Source organism: Stegostoma tigrinum, chromosome 33 (genome assembly GCF_030684315.1).
Source record: "Stegostoma tigrinum isolate sSteTig4 chromosome 33, sSteTig4.hap1, whole genome shotgun sequence".
Classification (NCBI taxonomy): domain Eukaryota; kingdom Metazoa; phylum Chordata; class Chondrichthyes; order Orectolobiformes; family Stegostomatidae; genus Stegostoma; species Stegostoma tigrinum.
The window spans coordinates 31,374,721-31,380,122 of NC_081386.1; the positions used below are offsets into that span (position 1 = coordinate 31,374,721).

The window sequence follows — 5,402 nt, forward strand, 5'->3', positions numbered from 1 at the left end:
CAGCCCAAGCCTTGCTCAGCAGATTTGAGATGAGATTGAATTTGGACAGTCTGGCATGCACCCTAGGGTATCAAAGAGCTGAGGTACCAGGAATCACGAATCCAATTGCAGAATTTGTAAATAGAATTGAATTATAGTCAGACAGATTTCTGCAATTTCCATTCCTTCCCTTGTTTTGCGGAATCAACCCAGTTGAAGGTGTTTTTGAACTTAATCATAGAATCCAATAAATTGTAGGCTGCAGGATTTGGCAGTGTTCTGGATGTCTTTGTTTTAATCATAGTTCTCCACTTGCCAAGTTACAAGCAGCGGGAGTGGAAGTGTCTGTGAGCTTAAACATGAAGTTTATAAATCGGCTGCATTCTTTTCTCAAAGATATATCATTTTGAGGTGAGGTTTTTTTTCCCCTTGGAAAAAAACTCAGAAGCAGACAGGCTCATGGACAGAGCCTCCCTCGCAATTCACCCGTTCTGGTTATCGACTGAAAATGACCAGCCTGCTGTCTGTGGGACGCACCCATACCTAAATAAACAAACAGAGATTGTAAAACTAGATGTGATTGTAACTGTTCGCGGTGGAATTATGCTAACACTCCACAACGTGGCCCACTGCCTGTGCATAGACTACCATAGTCCTGGCTAATAGCCCACCGAGCTCAAATCAAACACTTTCTATTCCTGCTCATGGGCTTGCTTTGTGTTCCTGGCCAGGAAATTCGCAAGGGCTGGAATGTGGATTGGGAACTTGTGGTCGGTGGGTAGTGCTGTCAGTTAATGTCAATAATGGGCAAGACCACTAGGCAGGTCTGATGCATGCATCCATTGTGTTTAGTTCTATCCTAACGGCTGTAATCGGAGCAGCGGCTCCATCTCCCTTCCATCAGTAGAGTCATGTCTCTGTTTTGTCGGCTGCCTTGTGTGTTACAAGTGTTACTGTGTGCTTATTGCCTGATGTTTTGCCAAATGTTCTCGGGACGCAAGCCTTGGGTTTCTGAAGAAATGTCTGGGTGCAAAGAGGTTAAATCTTTTACCACATGGTCCAGTGTTTGATCTCATTGCTGTCTGCGGAAGCTTGCTGTATACAGGTTGCCTGCCACGCTGTGTAGCATTACAAAAGTGTCCACACTTCAAAAACACTTCATTGGCTGTGAAGCGCGTTGAGACGTCCAGCGGTCGTAAAAGGTGTCCTATAAATGCAAGTTCTTTCTTTACTTAGCCTGGCCTGATCGCTTTTATAATAACTTAATTGCACTAAATTAGTTCTAAGTTCAGTAGTGGTGGCCACTGCCACAGTGCGGTGTGCGTTGTAATTGTTGATGTGTGTCCCGCAGGACTGCAAGCTACAAGCCGATTGAAGAATTCGCACAGCCACGGGGCTTGTGTCAGGCAGACTGTTGGTGTTAAACATGGAAAGTAAATCGAACGTGAAGACCTCAAACAGACTGAGAAACAGCGTGGCATCGGGCTGCCTCCTCCAGTAACTTTCACTCCTCATTATTCAGCTTCAACCGTTGTGGGGAGAAAGGAGGCGGTGCCTTTAGATGGTGAGCCTGTGAATCAGTTTGAAAGGGTGGGTGTGTTAGTTGAAACCATGTGTTGGGCTGTGCGTCTGCGTATACACGTGTGTGTTGAAGTGAGCACCTGTATATTGGAACGTGTGTTGAGTATATGTGTGTGTATGTATGTTGGGGTCTGTGTATATGTATGCATGTTGGAGTGTATATGTGCTTGAGTTAACATCTATGTGTGAGCTTGTGTGTCTATGTTTGTGCTTGTGTGCGTGCTTTGGAAAAACGTCTCAGCATGGTAGCTCAGATGCCGATAGAATGAAGCTGCATACACCCAAGGGGGATAGAGGGCAATAAATGAACCCAGTGGGATGTTGGCAGGGTGAGATGAAGCAGGGTGGGAAGATGTTCCTCTGGAAAAGAAATACTGGACTGAATGGCCTGCAACTTAGCTGTGAATCCTAATTAAGAACTGCTTTGATGCTGTTCATGTTTCTTGTTAGATACACAGTCATTTGCATAAAAATCAAGACTTTGTTTTCCTACTTAGGTACCTTTTCTGATGACAAAGAGAGGTGAGGAATGGAGGAGAGTCAGGAGCACAGAGTGGTGTGAGCAATGAGCAGCACAAAGGATCCAATGGGTGTCCTGGGCAAGATGGCATCAAAAAAAGCAGATTTGGAAAGAAGTCAAATTGCAGATGATGGTGCAAGAAGCAAATCACAAGAGGACAATTTCCATCATGGACAAAGGTCGTGGGAATACTGTAGGTTGTAGGTTAGGACTCAGAAGGTTGTGGGTTTGAGTGCACTTTCAAAGATTTGAACTAAAATTTCAGACAGTCACTCTCCATGTGGATCTGATGGGAGAATGCGTCACTGTCCGAGATGCTGACTTTCAGGAGAGGCCCTGTATTCTGTCTCAGGTGGATGTCAAAAACCTCAAGATGATATATCACAGAAGTGAAAAGTAGTTCTCCCCAAGACCAGTTACTATTTATCCCTCAACCAACATCTCTAGTCATTTTCACCTTGCAGCTGCTGGGATCTTGCTGTGTATTAATTAGTTGCTATAGTTACTGCATTTCACCACGGACTACATTTCAGAAGTATTTCATTGACTTTGAAGTACATTTACACATCAGATGGTTGTGATAAAGGGCCATAGAAACACAACTTTCTCTCTGTTTTCTTTCCTCGTAGTTGAAATACAAATGAGGAATGACTAAAATTTATTTCGAAGCTCCTCCTAAGTACCTGTCGAAGTAAGATTCCTTATTAGCATCCCAAAACTCATAAGCTCAGCCTCCTGGTTGTCTCAGAGCAAAGTAATCAGATAAAAACAAAAATTGTACCCTTTAAAGAACTTTGTGCAACTTATTGCAACACTGTGCTTGGGTGAGAGTCAATGACAAACATGTGCCAACAATGGATTTGATGCTGCCAGGCTAAAGATATTCACAACATGTAGTTTAAGTGGTGCATAGATTCCTCAGCTAAGGGTGATTAAATTAAGTGTTTGTAGGCTAAATGTGAACATTTATTAAATGATGTTTTGTTCTCAAAAGGCAAGCAGTGCTTTCCAGATTACTAAAAGAGGTTAGAAGTTCAACATTATTCATGATTTATTAAAAAAAACCTAGTCCGTAATTTATAAAGGAATAGAACAATTTTACAGTACAGATGAAAGCCACTCAGCCCATAAAGCCTGTGCTGGCTCTCAAGGATGACCATGAACATGAGAAGCCCTTCAGGCCTCTCTATTCAGTTAGATGCTGGCTGAATGGCACTACAATGCCATCAATCTGCCTTTCATTCAAAACAAAATATTTCAATCTCAGTCTCCACCCAGCAAATGTGGGAGAAATTCTTATAATTTTATTTTGTGATAAGATGCTTCTTGCTTTTGCTTGTGATTGGCCCTGCTCTGATTTCAAGATGATGTTCCCTTGTTCCTGATACTTTTGTTATATTCATTCATGGGATGTGAGGCATAGCTGGCTGGGCCAGCTTTTATTTACCCATCCCTAATTTCCCAGAAGGCAGTTGAGGACCAACCACCTTGCTGTGGGCCTGGAGTCACATGTAGACCAGACCCGAAGCGTTAACTCTGTTTTCTCCTTCACAGATACTGCCAGACCTGCTGAGCTTTTCCAGCAACTCTGTTTCTGTTCCTGATTTACAGCATCTGCAGTTCTTTTGGTTTTTATTAAGGATGGCAGTTGCCTTCCCTAAAGGATATTAGCGAGCCACCCGGGTTTACACCCCCAACAATTGGCTCATGGGCACCATTAAACTCTCAATTCCACATTTTATTTTAGTACAAATTCCACCATCTGCCATGGTGAGATTTGATCTTGGATTTCTGGAACATTACCTGGGTCTCTGGATGAACAGTCAGCAATAATATCACTCGGTCATCGCCTGTCCTCTTTGAAAGGTTTATTCACAGTATGGTTATTTTCATAGCCTTATATCAGGTCCTCTTTTAATCTTGACTGATCTACTCAACACACAAATACAGAACTTCAGTCCTGGTGACAGACATAGAAATCTCCAATGCAGGCAATATAATGGGTGCATCTCTCAGTGATATTCCATGTGGAGGGATTAGTGTGGATTCATCAGTTGAGAGCATACACAACTGGTGAACAGTGTGAAATTGCTCCTTCAACCAGAACCCTGAGGTTTTGAGGTATCTGGAGTCAGGGTTGAGGAATCTCAGGACTGCTTATGCCCCAACCAAACCTTATTTCTGCATTGCCATCTCTATCCCGCCAATGAAAGGTAATGTGAGAGCAGGGGGCCAGGTGCGGAGTGTGGTGGGGACATGTTAAAACAGAACATGTCGCTGTGGGACACCTCTTTTAATTTTGGCACCATATCAGTGAAGAGGAGTTTGCAGAATTGACTGGGCTGATACTGTTTGGTCCTGGGATATTATCAATAAATCTATTCAAGGTTTATTATTGTTAAAAGCCTGCATTTTTAAAGCATCTGTTGATAGGATTTCAGTGTCACAGGCTGGGCCTGCATTTATTGCCCATCCCTAGTTGCCCTGGAGAAGGTGGTGGTGAGCTGGCTCCTTGAACCGCTGCAGTCCATGTGCTGTAGGAACACCCAGAGTGTTGTTAGGGAGAGAGTTCTAGGATCTTGACCCAGTGACGGTGAAGGAACAGTGATATAGTTCCAGTTCAGGATAGTGTATGGCTTAGAGGTGATGTTCCCATACATATTGACATAGAAGCATAGAAAATAGGAATAAGAGTAGGCCATTCAGCCCTTTGAGCCTGTTGCAACATTCAATATGATCATCCAATGCAGTCACCTGTTCCTGCTTCCTCTCCATGCCCTTTGATCCCTTTAGTCCTAAGAACTTTATCTAACTCCTTGAAACAGTCAATGTTTTGGCCTCAATCACTTTCTGTGGCAGAGAATTCCACAGGCTTACCGCGCTCTCGCTGAAGACATTTCTCCTCATCTCTACCGTGAATGCTTAAACTATGATCCCTGTTTCTGGACTCTTGGCTCATCGGAAACATCTTTCCTACATTTACACTGTCACGTCTTGTCAGAATTACATAGGTTTCTATGAGATCCACCCCCTTCCCACCCCCTTCCCCCCCAACCCCATATTCTTCAAAACATCAAGTCTATATAATGCTAACTGACCCAATCACTCTTCAAACGTCACTCCTGCCATCCCAGGAGTCAGTCTGGTAAACCTTCATTGCTCTCCCTCCACAGCCAGAACGTCCTTCCTCAGATAAGGAGATGAAATCTGCACTCTGTGCTCCAAGTGTGGTCTCATCAAGGCACTGTACAATTGCAGCAAGACATTCCCACTCCTGTACTAAATCCTTTCTGTTATGAAAGCCAAAATACCATTTGCCTTC

General features: G+C 43.5%; 1 long non-coding RNA gene across 2 annotated transcripts; it reads left to right on the plus strand.

The window, feature by feature from the left end:
• The first annotated feature begins 604 nt into the window (after positions 1–604).
• On the plus strand, positions 605–5,047 carry LOC125467342 (uncharacterized). 2 transcript variants are annotated; one of them, XR_007250615.2, is made up of 3 exons: positions 605–753; positions 1,331–1,543; positions 2,058–5,047. It is a non-coding gene; the product is annotated as an uncharacterized LOC125467342 (long non-coding RNA). The 2 variants fall into 2 exon arrangements; XR_007250614.2 differs by lacking the exon at positions 605–753 and adding an exon at positions 859–1,181.
• Positions 5,048–5,402: the final 355 nt, after the last annotated feature.